The 18,327-nt window shown below is 35.1% G+C and overlaps 1 protein-coding gene across 3 annotated transcripts in view; it reads left to right on the top strand.

Moving 5' to 3' along the window:
- mid1 (midline 1) overlaps nucleotides 1-18,327 on the top strand; it is a 159,237-nt gene that overhangs the window by 47,218 nt on the left and 93,692 nt on the right. The window contains exon 1 of one of the 3 annotated variants that reach the window (XM_088600126.1): nucleotides 8,770-8,841. The exons of 1 other annotated variant lie outside the window; for it this stretch is intronic. The gene's annotated coding sequence lies outside the window, so the exon portion shown is untranslated. Of the gene's footprint in view, nucleotides 1-8,769; nucleotides 8,842-15,681; nucleotides 15,894-18,327 lie in introns of those variants that run through there. One more of the 3 variants, XM_088600134.1, reaches the window with a different exon arrangement.

The following is an 18,327-nucleotide window of genomic DNA, read 5'->3' as shown; positions in this document are numbered from 1 at the left end:
TATTTTTTAAGTGGAAAATGTAGTAGTTGCAAGAAGCAAATCATTTTGTTACAAGCAAGGGAAAAGGGCCATGTAGAATATTGTGACAAAGAAAAAACGTGACATCCAGAAGACAAACGTTGACTGACCTGTTTCTGTGCAAAGAACTTCCCAACTGTATGCCATGTCTGAAAACAAGACGTATTTTTTTTTTCTGGAAATCTTTTTTTGTGTGTGGAAATTTATCATTACCTCAATGAGTAGAAACTAGAAATTGACCAAGTATGATGTGAAATGAACATCTTAATGGGCAGGAATTCCCCTGTCAGAAATGCTAAAAAAACAGTAGAATTTCAAACCTTATACCCATGTTTCCTCTCAATAATTAATTGTAAAATGGAATACCTGTGTAAAATATGCAGTATTTAAGTATGAATATTACCCAAGAGTATATCATTACAGTTAGCTGAGTGACTGCTGCAAATCAAATTTCACATTCTGTATTTATGAAACTTGACTCATCACTTAGTTATGCTTATTGTGTATATCTGGGTCATGTAATGGGAGCAAGTCTGATAAAGACTTTAATTTTATTTGGACTTTCGTTCAAAAGAGTTAATTTCAAGTCTATGCCACAATACGAGCCTATAATAATGACAATGAATGAAAGAGATACCCTTTTGTTATTATTTTAGTGTTACATGCAAACCAGCCCAGTGTGGGAGTTGTCAGCCTGCGTTCTATAGGGGCTTTGTACATCTAATCAGTTTCATTAAATCCAAGTAGCCATTCACTGTTCACTTTGATTACTTTAGTGTGGATTGTACAGGCCATTGATTTAGCTGACACGTGAAGCCCAGTGAATAAACAACTGTACAGCTCTGCTCAGATCTGAAGCCACAGCAATGCCAGGAAGCATTCCAGCTGGCCCAGTGTCCTCTGTGCAAAGGAATCTATTCCAGGTCACTTGCCATTGTGACTCACTGTTGCTGATTGACCTGCTAAAAATGAGCGTCATTCCAACTAATTTAAAGTGGCCATTGAAGTCAAGTAAATCCAGGTCGCAGTACATGGAGTGGTGTGGAGCTTGGATTGAAAGTGATTGACACGACCTCTTGAACCCTGCAGCGCTGGCAGTCAGAATCTGGAATGCCCTGTTGGAAATATGCAAATGTCAGTGAGAGTCCCAGAGCCAGTACTTTCCCAGAAATGTTGTATTTGCTGTTCAGTGTTTTAATGGCATTCCCGATACAGTGACATTAGAGCAGTTATTTTTTTTCTGTTCTGCTGCATTATATTGTAGAGTACTAATCATTTTTTTTTTTAACCTGGACTGATTCATACTTTATTGGTTTAATTCTGCCCAAACATTGTTGAGTTCTAAACTGGTTTCTGTCTTATCACAGCTGCTAAAACTGCTTCAGCCGCAATGTTCGAAATACAAAGAAAACAAATGAAAATGTGCAAATGTTACCCTGGCACAATCTCTGTACTGCTTTATAAATAGGGGGGAAAAATAATATTTAATATTTGAATTAAGGAAAAACTAAATATTCATTCAACTTATCATCACTGCCCCCGTCCTATCTGCTATTTTCTTTCTGAATACCAAGTACAACTAATACGACTAATGAAATTATACATTCATCACTGCATGAGTAGCATGAGAAAACAAGTAGGGGAGGTAGAATCAGACTGCTGTTCAAGACCTCCAAGACTAGAGAAGAGTATTATCTGAGAGTATGTGATGAAGGGAACAGGCATTTTACTCTTAGAGGCAGGTGGGAGAGGAGGTAAGAAATAATGTGATGCCAGAATACACTGTGTATATATACAGTATATCTTAGATCAAGGTAAGATAACATAAATAACCTACATGTATCATAAGACTTTCATTACATTGAAGGATTCTGGTTATGATACATACAGTACCTTTTAGCTCTACTGTCAACAGAAACCATTCAAAACTAATACAGTTATACATGCAAGGCCAATGTTTATTTTATTTTACAAATTGAATATTCCTATGTCATAAGGTAGCAATTTTAAAACATAGCACTTAGTGAAAATGGGGACTGTGTGCTATATCAGAATGTCAGTGTGCTTGATGTACTTGGCAGAAAACTTCAGATTGATTGTTTTCTAAAGTTGAAATCAGGTTAGTTGCAGGAAGAGCATGTGGTTCATATTTTTCTCAAAACAGATAATAAATGTGGCAAGAATGTAATGACTTATAATGGCATATGAAATGTGTTTTTATTCATTTTTCAGTTTTGCCGTTTTGACATTATTAACACTTTTTTGTGTAGTCTACTTTGTGTAGAAACAAGAGTTTCAAAAAAATTAAGAGGAGAATAAGGTTGATAAAAATATATTGTAAAATGAATTTTAAAACACCTCACCTTTCCTGACTATATTTAAATAACTATCAAAAACACATCTAAAGTTTAAGATTACAGATCTCTCATTCAGTACTTTCTGACTATTTTTGCCAAATTAATTCTGCCCCAGTCATTTAACTATATTTTCTCTGAGGTGAATACAGTATATATATATTGATACCATTTGAGCTATGGCTAATTTAGATATTAACTCCAGGACTTAGAGATTGTGTTGGTTATCCTCATTGTATCGTACTGAAGGTAATTGTTATTCCAATTATACCTTAGAGTGCAATGGATCCAATATTTACTAAACTTATGATTTGCTATTCATTTTTGGTTCTTTGGTCAGCAAGTTACAATATTGTAGGAAGCAACCTACTTTTGTTTCCACAGCTTTACATTTTCCTCACATGCTAAAAATCATGTACTTTCATGGAATCTATAAGTGATGTGTAGTGCTCACTAGGATTCTACCCCTATAGTATGTATAGGAGGAATTAAATACAGATTTAGGTCACAACTGAAATTACCAAACACTGCTGAAGAGTGTTAAATTATAAAAGATCTGCACCTATTGTATAATACAACTTTGTGCTTTGTAGTTTGTAGTTAAAAGGAGAGAGACTAGATGAGTATGGTACTGTAAGTGAATTGTCTTCTTGTCTTATCCAGATTACAGTTAAGGGGCGAGGGCTAAACAAAGTTAGGAAGTTGCCATGTCTTTCCTTGCTCTGCGGACAAAGAAATATTGTCTGTCTAAAATGTTCAGAAACCACACTAGTATAGAAGAGAACTAAATTCAAAACATTTCCATTGGAAATTTCAATCATGCTTGTGCGGATGAGATTTGTGTTTCTAATTCATTTTGTGTCTCTTGGTTTAATAGTATGTTGGGCACACACAAGTTGAGGTTTAATGTAATTTCTTCTTCTATTACCAAATAGCCTGTAAGTTGATTTTCAGATTGATCTAATAACAAATGTCAAGAGGTTGATTGGTTCTGTTGCTTTACAATATAATTATAGTTTGGTCAAGTGTAGACCAGGGTATCAACAAGAGACAAGGTTTTAGCTGATAGCCTCTGATCATTAGCCTGCATGAAAGCATGTGTTCCACTGTACATTATGTATATTATATGCAGATCTCTTTCACAGAGTGATTAATCTATTTATTCAATAAAGAATAAAATAATTAAACTATTATAGGATGAATTCTAAAAACCATATTGTGTAAATTAGTGATGCTTGAAGAGAGATGGAAAAAATAATAAAAGATGAACCATTTAGTTTTATGGCACTTAATTTAGTCACATTATTCAGGCACGCCTGAAGGAATCTTTAACTCCGATCTGTTTTTAAGAAACAAAATGAAAACTTTTGCACTAAAATTAATGCTGGCACCTATATTGGCATTTACTCTGTAATCACATAAAAAGTCATAACTCATTGGTTAAATTAATGAGTCTGGCTGTGCCAAATTTGTTTTTTTCTTATTTGCTTTCTGCAAATCACAAAGTCCTGTCAAGTTTTTCTAATGCAATGACATTTTCCCTGTGACACAGACAGTTTGATGTCATTGTTATAATTTGGAAAACACATACTCATGGGCAGTCACATAACTAAGGTCCACTTGGGTACAGATTCCATACATTTAAGGGTTGAGCATCACATAAACAGCTTGAATAGACACACTACTAGCTACTGTATGAAATGCCTTTATTACTACTTTTATATTTGGATCAGGCACAGAATTGTACTGAAGGTGTAGACAGCCCCCTGAAGATTAACTCTGGGGATTTATACTTTACTCTTAAAAAATTTAATCTGGATTGGTTCTGTCTAGTGCAGGCACTTTCTTGGGGACTTGAAATGAATCCTAGTATACTGTATCTGTCGGTCTGTCTCTACTTTATGAAAGTAAGGAATGCATCTCTGCAAAGCAGAGCACCCTCCTATTACATTAAAAAACATATTCATTCTGCAACTGAAGCACTCTTTAAGCCTTAATTTTTGCTATTTAGGGAAAGTTTGTATTGCAGCAATTTTATATTTGTTAATGGCCTTATTTAAGAAAAGAAATGATTACCATTTTACATTACTATTATTATAGTCCTTGTTGATTCCTGATAACTTTGATAAAATATCTACAAAGACATAGAAACACTTTTGATGTATAATTCGGATAAGTAACAGAACAGTCCATTGAAACAATTTGAGGTTTACTGTAATTAGGAGGTTAAGTTTTGAATTCCTTTATCGAGATATATTGTTTTGTTCTTTCTTCATCTGGTCCAAAGGAATGTAACTACAGAAGTGGTAATGGAGAGTTTTGTGTAAAGGATGGCTTCTAAGGAGAACAGCTTGTGTCTCTCAGTGCTTCATTTCTACAATGTTTAACAGATTAGTTGTATTAGCTGTCTTTCAGTGCTTGAGATACATTCTCAAACAGAGGATTGTTTTAATTAAACCAAATGTGCGCTAAGCATCTTAGAGAAACGTCATGTTTCATTTTCAGTCTATGTTTACATAGCACATAAATTGCTAAGACAAAGAAGCAATAACATTATGAGGTGAAGATAAATTCGAATTATTCTCAAGCCATTAAAAAAAAGATTTAAATGCCATTATTAATTAATTAACCGGTACTTCATTTTGATCTTTTCAGCTGAAGAATAATAAAATGAGTCATTTATTTTCAAAAAGGTTATTGTTATAGTTAAAATGTTTTATCAGTCTGCTGTGCTTGTTCAATAGTGTAATATGAAAAATGTGATTACCAGCATTTTATTACAGTATATCATTGTATTATCTGAAATAATGAATGTGAAATTGAATTTTGACATTTATTTCCTTAAATAATCAGAGAACCGGCACTAGCAAAAGCCAGAGCGTCCAACTTGTATGACAACTTGTATTAGTATTCTACTGGATAGAAAAAAAAGACCATATTTCTGGATACACCAGAGAGGCAGCAATACACACAAGGATGGTGTGATTTTCATTTAAGAACAGCTTTGAGTTAACAAATGACTTTCATTTGCATATCAATCCATCTGCTTTATCCAGTTCAGGGTCACTGGGGAGCTGGAGGCTATCAGCAACAGGCACAACATGGAATACCATACCCTGGATGGGTACACCAGTCAATGGCAGGACACACATAGACACAAACACACACTTGCACCACTGCCAATTGTCCCAGAAGCCAATTAAGCCTCTAGTATGTCTTTGGACTGTGGGAGGAAACAGGAGCACCCAGAACAAAACCCACACGATCACAAGGGGAACAGACAAGCAGCACCCCAGGTCTGGAATTCAAAACAGGGCCCCAGTGGTGTGAGGTTGCAATGCCAGCCACTGCTCCACTGCTCCACTGCGCCACTATACCACCTCATTTGCACATATTAAAGCCCATTCTTAGATTTATTAATATATACACATTGTGCATTGCTATTATGCTTAAATCATTAGGGTAAACCACACAGTTACATGTTCAATGGTATCACATTAAAGTGTACTGATATACGTACTGATAGTAATAACACTGCATCGATCTGTTGAAGGGATATAGAGTAGTGTAAGTCTGAATGTCAGTCTGCACATGCAAGTGGTTTTCATAGTTCATTAATATCTACTGTATAAATGGATCTCCATGTCATTGCAGTAAATGAGATTTTGTTCTTAATCGATTTACTGGATAAAATGAAGAAAAATAAAATATTTAAGTCAAAATCAATGTCACAGATCAATATGTTTAACATGGTGAAATTTAATTTCCCAATTTCTAAATCAATATGAGGAGTGTAAAACTACAACACTAATGTACACACAATCTAAATTGTAAAGAAAGTTAGTAAGATACTGTAATTAATAAAATGTTTCCAAAAGATGAACACAAGATCTTTTTTGTCTGCTGATGTGTATTTTAAGCTGAAATTCAGCATCAATTAGAATTTAAAACTCAGCAGCTCCACTGGAAAGCCAAGATTAAATTCAGCTGCCTACCTTTTCTTTTCCTTTGTCGTAGGACTCAGGGGAGATCATATTCGTGACATTTTTAGGTAATTAAAATCACAATCATCTGCCAGCAGGGGTTCTAATGTATTATTACTCTGTTCTTAAAAAACTCAGCGTGTTGATTGAAAAACACATCTAGGCAGTGTCAGAACAAAAAGAGAAGTCAGCAGACCAAATGAGCAGTTATTAGAGATAGTAGAGATAAAAACATGTTTTATATTGGCAGGTGAAACAGCCTAGGAAGGCCAGGCAGAGGTCTGGATTTCTAATAAAGTAGCTGCACCAAGGCGTGATCTAGATTTGTGATACAGATTCAATCGACAAAGAAATAGTCTGGTGCAAATCTTCATCAGCCTTTGCATCTTTCTGATGTTGTGAGGTTTTATAGGTATATATTTATTTTATTTTTGTATTTAAGTGAAGTAAGTCAGAAAACACCTGGTAGGCTTTGCACACTGCTATATTGTAATACTGTATATTGTAATAGAATTACAATTCCCTGTGCTGAATTTTTCATATTAAACAACATCCCCTAGTGAGTCCAAGTCAATATTCCTCTCTGTTAACTGCTGGTTTAGTTCTTTGAGACAAATGCATTAATTTCTCATGAATGGAAGCAGTTTTTTTTTTACTTTTGATGAAATTAAAAACACTAGGCTCCTTATTATTCCACTGGGCAGAGTGTGGGAAAACTGCCCATTCCATTGTAAATGAATTAAGTGTCAGTGTGCCCTCAGGAAGTATCTGGTCTAAAGCGTTCTAACAGTGTAATTCCTTGGTTCCCTCTGGTTAGCTCCAGAGTGATGTGAACAGAACAAGTATTTTGTACACAGCGAAGAAAGGCAGTGTGGGTCAAAGTCAAATAGGGGACAGATTTTAAGGCACGTTTCAATGTTTTCAAAGTCTCTGTTTTTAAGTGTGTAAGGAAAAAAAACCTTTACCTGAAAAATTAAAGGAGATTCTTCTATTTCATTATAGTGATACAGTAAGATGTGTTTTTTTCTAAGTTACAGCTTAGTGTTAAGCTGTTGAACATGGTACTATGTGGACTCATGCAACATAACAACTGTACTGAAGAAAATCTATTGTAATAGCATTTAGAAGAGACTGTTTATATCAAAGTTTTCTAAATCTTTAAGGACAAAATGGTTATATTGGACATTGTGCTTCATACTCACAGCAAAAATAATGAAATGGTCAATATTTAAATAAATAATTATAAAAAAAGATGTAAAGGTGTAGAGTGTTTCAAATATTAATAAGATAAATCCATACTTCAGAGCCTGGATTATCTTTAAATCCTTTTCACTCTAGGTTGATGGGCCCATTGAACGATTTCTTCCTTTCATCTGATGAAACACTTAATCCTTTAAAAGTTACCTTTTTTGTATTATTGTCTTTTGGCATAAAAGCTTCTGTTAGGAAACAACCATCCAATATGAGTATTGTTATGAGTTCTAAAAAAAAATGCTGTCATTGATTTTCGTTAAAATGTACTAGGGGGAACATATTATCCCTTGGTTAGAAAAGCACCAGATGGCTTACCAGTTTGTAGCTGATTGTCGGTGACAATTAAAATGGGAAACATACAATCATTATATAAATAAATTAGCAGGATATTAATAATGAATTATCACTGTAAATAAAGGTGGGGCTGTTAATTCCATTGGTTTTATTGAGTCTTGATAGGGCAATATGGGTATAAGGTGTTATGGGCATTTGATATGGTTTTGTTATTGGGTAAAAGTGGGCTTGATTTATTTGAATGCAGTTTTTATAAAATAAGAAAGATAACTTGAGAAAGGTTGTGTTGCAGCTCCCAAACGTTTCTACACTCTAAATTGAAATAGAAAAAATGAACACCATTGAGCCTCAGAGATGTAGACAGTAATATGTTTAAAAGAGGGGAAAAAAGAAAAAATCAAAGAACACAAGTTTTAAATCATGTAGGTCTTTACAGACTTATTTTATCTATTGTCACTTCACTGTAGTGACAATTAACACAGGAGTGAATCAGAGGGTCACTGCTGTTTATTGGTTTTAGAGAAATCTAGAATTATAAATGAGATTCAGTGGCTCAGTGAAGCTTTTTAAATTTGTCCCAGCTGTGCGTAAAGCTTAGTTATTTAGAGTGATCCATCACCTTGTCCCCTGAGGTCCACGCTCTTTCTGTTTATCTGTTTGTGTCTCTTTGTTTTAGGTGATTCATGGGGGACTGGGAGTGGTGGTTTCACCACAAGAACATTGTGCAGTAATGGGAGCAGCTACCATGAAATAATACACTTGAACTGAAGGGTTTTGCTCTGCGCTTCATGCTAGTCTGAGCACACGGCAGGGATTCTAAGGGGAGGAGCAAAAGGGGGTGGCGATAGAGAAGCTAGGTGGTGATGTTTTGTTTGGAGTCAGTGTTGGATGCATGCGCTTCTGAGATACGTGGTGTGTAAAGAATTGGCTTCGAGGAGGTACAGCAGTTTTCTTTTCTTATACTCGTTAAAGGTGGCACGCTGTGATCTGCACTGAGAGCTTAAACACTTAAGATTTGTTAAGAGAATCTTGCATGTGTGTGGTAGCAGGTTGTTCATGGTATTACCTTCAACCTCTTTTAACTTGTATTATTTCATAGTTCTTGTGTTTACTTTCTGAAATGAGAATGGTTTCTTTTAAAAGACCACGGGCAACGTTTTGAACTCCTAAAGTGTTGTTAAAGGTATTTAAACAAAAGAAAAACTGTAACATTTAGAACTGATTTATTTATTAACAGTAGTAAAAGAATGATGTCACAGTCTTATGTACCCTTTTCATGTTTGCTCTACAAGTGTTCTGGATTTCCTGAGGTTTTGCCAATGAAAGTTTTACCTCTGCTTTCTTCTTTAAACACCTACACTTTGCAGCAGAATGTTCAGGTCTTTTTACAGAAAGATTACTTGGTTTCTAAGTATTATTTGCTCTTGGAAAAATTAGGAAATATCCTATGGTGATTCTCTGTATTTTGTATTATGGGTGCAGCCCTACTGGTCTGTCAGGGGAGCATTGAATAGTCTCATGTGTTTTCCACACGTATCTTTTTAAATATCATGTAGTGAATGTGTTACTCAAGTCAGCCAGGTACCTGTCAATTAGAAAATTTTGCTCAGTAAGAATATACATATTTAAACATCTAACGACATGGACGTCTATGTGTACAACTTGTGAATTAGCAAATGTTTTAAAATTGTACATGAGGATGAACAAAACAGTGGAAAAATTCAATCTTTGTAACCCAGACATTCCAATTACTCCACAAAGGGACAGAAGGAACGCCCACAGCTGTTTGTAAACAGCTGTATATTTCTCTTGAAGCTTGAGTTAAGTTTTTGCAAGCTTAATACACCACCCTGTATTACTGCAGAAGCCTTTTCACCTTGAAAAAAACAGCATTACAGTTTTCTAGAACAGCCTAGTAAATCAGCAGCAGTTTTGAGCTAGCCTATATTTCATGTGGTTGAGCTGAAGACAGCTTCTAAACCACAGCCTGGAAAGGATCTCTTCCTATAGCTCTGCTGTAGCAGAAAGAGAAAAGGTTTCCACCTCAACTTTTCTTAGGTCTAAAAATAATGAAGTTGTTCTTGAACTTGATTTACAATACTGAGACTGCAGATAACAACTCAGGTTGGAGGAAAGAGACACATTACTTAGAGAAACTGAAAGAATATGAATAAGCAGACACCTATTTTAGGAATTTCTCTCCACTTCAAAAGGAGCAATCAAAAACTGAGCAATGGAACTGTGGCGTAACTACATGAATATCTTGGTGAGGACAGATCTTTGTATAAAAGCAATATCATACATATTACTGTATAAATTGCAGATGAAACGGCATTTTGCTCATGACATATTATTATAAAATTATTATTTAAAGAACTTGCATACATGTCAATAAAATATTTAAAAAGCTTTATTCGCTTACTTGTTTAATTTAATAAAATTCAGTAACTAAGAATATCGAACTTACAAGTGAGAGAAGGCCATTCAGCCCATGTAGTCTTTTTAGTTTGACAGAGTGGCTTTCTGCAGGGTAATTTAAAAAGCCTTCTAAAGGTAAACATTTCAAAGGTGAGACACACTTTCCATTTCTGAAAGGACCAGACCCCTTCAAACAAAATTGCTTTGACATGGTTGTGTTAGGCAGTCCAGAAAATTTTAAAGAAAAAGAGCAAATTACCCTCTAACTCTTGCAGTCCATCTAGGTAAGTGTGTAGATCGATATGCTGTTGTTGTGACTTGTTTTCTTTATTAGGAGTGTATATTTTTTTTTAATCGCTGTGTAATTACAGTGGCAGCCTCTGCTTCAGAGGTCACAAGGTCATATCCTATGGTACAAGCAGATGAACTTAGGACACAGCAGGTCACATATGGGACTATTTGTCTTTACAAGAGAGTAAAGCTAAATCATGTGAAAGAGAAATTGTTTATTTAGTTATTTAGAAGTGGGTTATAATTCTGGATACAACACTGAGAGGCCTTCCTTTACACTTGCTCTGGTTGTATTAAATTCACTGTAAAATGACTCAAAGTGTTATTATCATAACAAAAACTGAGTTCTGCCAATTTCTGTATTAGGCAATGTCAAACACGCATTTAACAGGAAAACTAAAAATAAGCCAATCCACGTACAGTAGTTTACAAACGCAAATGTTATATATCCATAATAAGCATACTATTAATACTGAATTATACTTTTGTACTAGGTAACTATACATGAACTTAAAACATTTATTCAGAGTGTGAATTTATGCATTAATATGTAATATTGTACATACTGAATCAGATGAAAATTATTTGTTGTGTTTTCAAGCAAATTTATGTACTGTATATCCCAGAACTGAGCAAAATGGTCTGAATCGGATTTTTGTCAAACTCAGCAAAAAAAGCCTTAAAACTTACAAATATTCTCTGGAGCCTTAATGTCACTTGCTTATTGTTTTTATGATTAATCTAAAACTATATATTTTTCTGGTGAATTAATTAGATATCAGTTTTAAAAAATCACTTTGCAGGACCATGTAAGTTGTATGACTATGAAAGATTACATTTTCTTGCAGAGATGCTCTCCTGATAGCAAAAATCTAGAACAAACTTACCCAGCTTGCACGATGAAGGAATTATGAACTGGTTCATAGCAGTACCTACACATGGTGCCTGTATCAGAAGTGGCTGAGGAAACTCCCTGGAGCCTTTCTGTCATTTGCATTAAAAGGGATTTCTGAGATTCTCTGCCTAAAGCACTTTTTAGCGTGTCAGACACCCATTAAAAAAACACGCAGAATTGTAAAACGACATTCCCTCCCTTTTCCTCTAGTTGAAATCTATGTGATGTTTCAGTATTGGTCTACAAATAGTATTAAAGACCTCAACAACATATTTCTATAGTTTGCTGTTTGTCTATATGTGGTACAATATATGATCTCACATAGACATAGAGGTTCAATTCATACGGCGATGCCATGCACACGAGGCAAGCTCAGTTTGCAGATGTGATTAATGATTATCCTTCTAGTGATAAATGTCCGGTTGTTCCCAATTCTCAGGGGGTGCCTCTCCCATTATGGTACTTAAATTTAGCTTGAAAGCAAAAATTAGACAGTGAATACAATGATCATACAGTAATTAACATGCCTTCAATAAATATCTCTCTATTTTAAAAGATATCCATTGGGTTAAAGTGTTTAAAAGTTGTAATATTCGGAAGCCTTTTTGAAGCAGCTTTGTCTCACCACCTGAATTGCTACTAGACAAACAGCCACAGTTATCGAGGTGGGGAAATAGTAGAGTTGGATTTGCTGTGGTGGATGGATATCTCGAAATCACAAATGAGTGACAGGTCAAAGTATTTAGTTGTATCTGGATACATTATTATACAAATGAACAAGAGAATCATCTGTATGTTGTTTAAGGACATGTGGAAATGTAGCAGTTTTATGCTTTAAGCTGCCAAATATTATATTGAGGGTGCTGTTCCTGCACTGAAGTGTTGTTTGATCTGTGTCGTAAAATCGTACTGTGTTATAAATTAATTGACTTGTACAAGCATGGACATGTTTAAGCCTGTTCCTGATAAGTCTACATGTGAAAAGCCCCATACTGTTAGATCAATCCTGATATTTAACAAATGCTGCTATTTATTAATGGTTTGGTAGGAAGGACAGTAAAAAATAATTTGATTATGACGTTTTGTGGAAAGGAGTTTAATGTTAAAGACAGGAAGGTCAGCAGACAGGGATTTCTGCAGTTTGGATAGTTTTAAATGGCTGCTGTAGATGATCCAAGGCTCAGGAGAGGAGGAACTTACAGCAGCAGATAGAATCTGCAACTCTGCATACCAGAGAGACCATGAAGTGGACATGTCTTAAATCAACATGGTGTCTACTTTTAGTGCAGATGTCAAAGGTTATTTCCTCTTTAATTACTTTGAGAAATGAAGTTTTCTAAAGAAACAGCACTTTTGTCCTCACAGTGCAAACAAAATGAGGACGAAACTAAGGGAATTGAGGAAGATTATATAAAGTGAAAATATTATTACAAAAAAGTGTCATAGGCGTTCTGGAGTGTGAGTTATGTTGAAATGCTAGCTGAATATGAGTCAGATACTGCTAACGTTGTACAAGACTTTGCTGAAAACATTATGTGAAATGGTCAAAAATAGCACCATTGGTAACAACACTTTTTTCAGGAAAATCATGGAGCTGTATGTTATTAAGTCAGAGAGGAGAATTGATTACTGATGACTGGTATACTGTGTATTGGCTGAAACACACCAAATCTTACACATTTCAGCCTGAAAAAGGTAATAGAATATTTAAATTTAAAAACTATAGAGTAAGATTACTTCTGTCCTTTCTATGTGTGTACGATAGGATATGAACGTATGGTTGTATTTATGTGAGGGTATGTTTAGCTATATGTGTTATTGAACCAAAGTATTTTGTAAGTTATTTATTACACATGGGAAAATACAAATCAAGGAAATGTTCATATGTATCTCATATTAAGAGATATTTGTTGTAGTATACAGTGAGCTAGTTGCAAATCTTAGGACAAGGCAGAAATTCAGAACAGCCGTATGGTAATTAATGTATGCTAGTTAAAGACCTAAAAAAACATTTCCAATATGTTATACACTTTCATTTTTAGGTAGCTGTTAAGGCATGCTGTAGCTCTGTACCTTTCAAAGTTTTAAACAGATATTTCTTCTTTAATCGTGCAATTATGTAACAGTAAGTGATACTAGAGATCAGTGTAGCAGGATTCTAGGACCCCTTTGTTGTTATAAATAAATATGTTAGTACTCATCTGAAGCTTTGATACTCAATATCTACTCAAACATTTTATAATTAGAATAGCTTACTAACAGCTGACATGCTTTGATTTACATACGATATGATACCAGCTTTATTACCTCATGCAATACCATAACACCACATCTTCTGTGACTAAATCAGGCTCTGTAATGACATGATCAATCCTATTGTCTTTCTGAGGACTCTATTCTGCACCTTCCATTGCACTTTGACAGCAGTGATGGCAGGCAAACCATTTGATGATCTGCTCTTTGGAAAAGAGGCTGACAATTAGCCAACACCTGCTACAATCTTATTACCATAAACAACGTAACCAGCGTTTGTCAGCACCAACAGTATTTGAACCGGAAAATGCCAGTTAGGTTTTGATGCAGGGCTGTAAAACCACTGCTAAAGCATGCTTGTTCTGGACACTGTTCGAGCAAGAGAATGCCTACTTCGTTTTTAAGAAGCCTAGCTCTTACTGCCAGAACCAGAAGGACCACAGAGGAAGAAAGGGATTGAGTGGGGGTTTTAAATGCTTTTTATTTTCTTCTCAGGGCTAGGATTCTCAAGGGACACTCTCAAGTCGCTAATGTCACTATCTACTGGATAAGGTCTATTGGGGCCTCATCCATCACGCCTTCAGTTTAGTTGCTATGTTCGGGTCAGTGGCAACAGAAGTGTCCCTTCTTAGGTTGAATTACGCATCGCTGAAAAGCTTTTGTAAACAAATTGGTTTCCCTTCAAAACTTGACGATCCTTCCTGAAGCACCACTTAGAGAAAAGGAGAGTCAGGGATAGCAGCCAGCGAGGGAGGCAAAATAAGAGACAAGCAATCTTTTATTTGAAATCTGGAAGACCTGCAGTGAATAGATTATAGTGCTCTTTTGGTAAAAGTGCCAAGTGTAGCTGAGGAGCTGTTGTACTGAATCATAGCAACAGCGGCAGGGGAAAAATACACAACCAAAAATTCAAATTAGAAAAACATAAAGGCAAGTTCTGTACATGCATTTTCATGTGACTGTTGTTGTTATCTTCGGTTGTGTGCAATTGGATTACATCCAGAACATTCATAGTTTCCATTTGATAGTCGTGTAGTAAACAGTCTCACTCCAAGAGGATATGAAATTTTAACTTTTATTTTTACATTTACTGTACCTTAAGTGGTTAAAATAAGGTTTGGCAACTTCACATTTATATCTGCTTTAAAACTGAGCATTGAAATATCCTAATTTTCATTGCTTGTTCTTATTTTTCCTTTACTCTGTACTGTATAGACAGTATTTGACAGTTGCACTGTGTGGAAAACCCAGACTTTATTAACACTGAGGACCTCATTTGTTATTGTTTTCAGATTATGGTTAAAGCCAATGTACATTTTTTTAAAGTTTACTATATTTTGACTATGAGGATCTATCAATCCTTTCAAATAAATTTGTTGATTTGCATTATTGTTTTAAATGTCTGTTTCTGGGAGAAAAAGGCACACGAATTTGCACTGATGTTAGATCCTTGATTTTTCTAGCAGAATTTTTTTTTTGTTGAACATGCAAACTGTTTTCTGTCATCATTGGTGTTTCATGTTTAGGAGAGTTAAACTTAATTTTTTTAATCAATTTTCAAAGCCTCACTCTCTGTGCACATGTGTGAGCTGTGCTTGTGTATTAACACAGGGCTGGAACACACTATCTCGAGCAGCCAGTTTAAATGCACGTGGCTCTCATTCATTCCCTTAACACACAGCACTTGATCATCTCATCTCCTCCCTCATGCAGTGGCAGCATTCTCTCCTCTTCTTAATTTCCAATCACTGGTATCTTTTGGCAGCAAGAGGCAACATTCGCCCACAGGGGTGACTGACAGCCTCAGACCACTGGAGGGATAGTGTTTACCAAGTCTCTCTGGGGGACTCATGTGCAGTAGTGCTCCAGTGCCAGCAGAGAAAAAAACAACAACACAAATAAAACCCAAGAGGTTCCTGTCTGCTGTAGTCATCTGGACTGTGCTCTTTCTCCAATGAGAAGGATTAGGAAAGATGCCTGTGTGAGGAGAATCGAAGAGAAGGAGCCAAACAGAAAAACTATAGACAAGGCTGTTAGCTTAGAGTCTTAAAGGAGACACTCGCATTCACAGCATCTTCTCTCAGGCTTGTCAGATCTGCTCTTGGTTGTCCTGCTACTGTGTTTCAGAAACTGGTAAGTTGCGTCTGTATGTACTGTATTTGTCCTTTTTTCAGTTGTGTGAAGTGAGTTAAAGGGAAAGATAAGTCTGTGTAATTATAGCTTGATTTATTCAGGTCTTATTTACTCTGTTAGGCTGTAAATTTTCATAGTTTTGGCATCTGGCTGAATATAAACTGCTTTACAAATAAGGGTGACATACAAAATAATTTTCTCTGCTTGTTCTTGAGTTGTTTTTTCTAAAGTTTTTGTCAGCTTCGGTCCATATATATTTTGAATCACTCTTTCCTCTTTCTTCTTTGCTCTGAGCTGTTAAGAGTTCAAAAAGTTCCACAGAGTATTAAGTGAAATTATAGATTCTCAAAGGTAAGAGGAACAGCTGAGGAATATATTGACAGATAGAGGAGTTTATCCGCCATATGTGCATGTACATTGGAATTCTTATCCGCTCCGTTCTCTCAGGACATGCACAGTACAGAGGACAACACAGAACAACAGATTGCACCAGATAACCCAGCACAATGTCACAATGTAGAATATATAATAGAGAATCCAGTTACGCATGACTCCACACAGTGTATTGATCAGTCTGAGATTTTTTTTCTCTCTGCACTGAATTCCTATTTGTTTTCAATACCATCAGAATCAATATTGTTTATCTGAGAACTGTTTGAGTGCTCTGTTTGTTTAATACATTGCAAATATGCTGCACATATTCTTCCGACTTTTGGCAGCCTGACAAGCCAAATCATTTGTGTTTAATAGCTTTATCATATCCAAGGTCTTTTAGGTCGGTGAAGTTTGGTTTTAAAATGGCCTGGTCATTTCACTTGTCTAACTGATTAATGCATAAAATTCACTTATCACATAAATCAAAAAGCTCTTCAAGTACAGTACATGAAATAAAATCTACATGGAGAGTCTGAACAACACTAGGTGATGCAAAGGAATTGAAAATGAGCTGAATGCTACTGGAGTTGCAGATGTTTAATTATAATATTGAAAACATTTCTGTTATTCAGTATTGTTATTTAGAGTGTGAAATGGAAAAGGTTCTTTGAAAGATGGAAAAAATGTACTGTTGTGTAATAATGAACACACATCTAGTTAATATACAACACTTTATTAAAGAAGGAAAGTAGATTGGATGTGATGTTTGTTACTGTATGTGCAGATATTTGAGACGTGTTGTAATAAGTCCAATTCCAATTAGAACATTTAACAGGTTACAGAGCTATCGTTCTGTGTTAATACAGACATGCATTATTGATTGAACTTGCATGTAATTAGCTTTCTGGTATCTGAGATACCACAGAGAGACAATTTATTAAAATAGAGGATCAGACAAATTGTGATACGAGGATTTTGAAATCGTGAGTTGACATCACTTGCAGAAACATACCCAGTCTTAAAAGTACACGATCCAATAAGCAAGTACAAGTAAACGCTTGATTATTTTTGAGGGGCTGAAAACAAAGAAAAAATAAAAAAAGATGGGTCTCAAAATATCTGTCAATTGCCTAGATACAGTACATTTGCTTGACTTCATTTTGATGCTTTTAAAAAATGTTCTCCTCAGTTATGTTTTTCGATATGTCTTAGTTTATTGTGCCTTGCTGTAGATTAAATGTGCAGAATTATTGTGATGATTATTGCTGTCAGCAAGGAGTCATGGTGACTTAGAGGAGTATGTTCTTATTGTCTTATTTATGTCTCACAGAAGTGTGAATATTTTTTAATATTATTTTGACGAAGAAGATTTTTCTAAAAATGCCTAATGAATTCATAACGAAAATGACTTTCATTTGAAATGTTATTTTCTAATAGACTGTACACAAAGAGTTCTCTAAACCTCAAGATTAACGTTATAGCATGAACAGAATGGTGTTATGTACTTCAGCTTGTAGATACCTGTTAGCACTATGAGTCATATGGGTAACAGGTTGTTGTTTTTCACGGGATTTTTAGCTCGAAGATTATCTAATTTCATAAATGCTGAAAACGTGAGATACACATAATTTGTGACTAAGGTAAATTAAGTTAGACTAAGTTAAAATTGGGGGTATAAGTTAAAGTGTATTTTTCCATCTCATGGTGAGAATAAGGTGTATATTTTTGAGACAACACAGGAAACACATTCTGTAACATAATCTACTTATTGATGTATTTTGTCCTTATACTCCATACTGTACAGTACTCCATACTGTAAATTGGAAATCAAAACTGCTTGTTTAAAGTTAATTAACATTACAGTTATTTAGTGTGTTTGTTCTGGTATTGTCCAATGTCATATGCAGTAACACCCATGGAATACTTCATGCCTGAGCCATGAAATAAAGATAATGGCTGGGTTATTATATTTACATTTCTCACGTTACTTTCTCTAGTCTTTTACTGTGTATCTAAATTACCAGAATATATGGAGACATATTCCCCAATATAAAAGTCT

This window comes from Lepisosteus platostomus, chromosome 2, assembly GCF_059453375.1.
Source record: "Lepisosteus platostomus isolate fLepPlt1 chromosome 2, fLepPlt1.hap1, whole genome shotgun sequence".
Taxonomy (NCBI): Eukaryota; Metazoa; Chordata; class Actinopteri; order Semionotiformes; family Lepisosteidae; genus Lepisosteus; species Lepisosteus platostomus.
The sequence above is the reverse complement of the archived record's forward strand: the minus strand, read 5'-3'. Positions and strand labels throughout refer to the sequence as shown.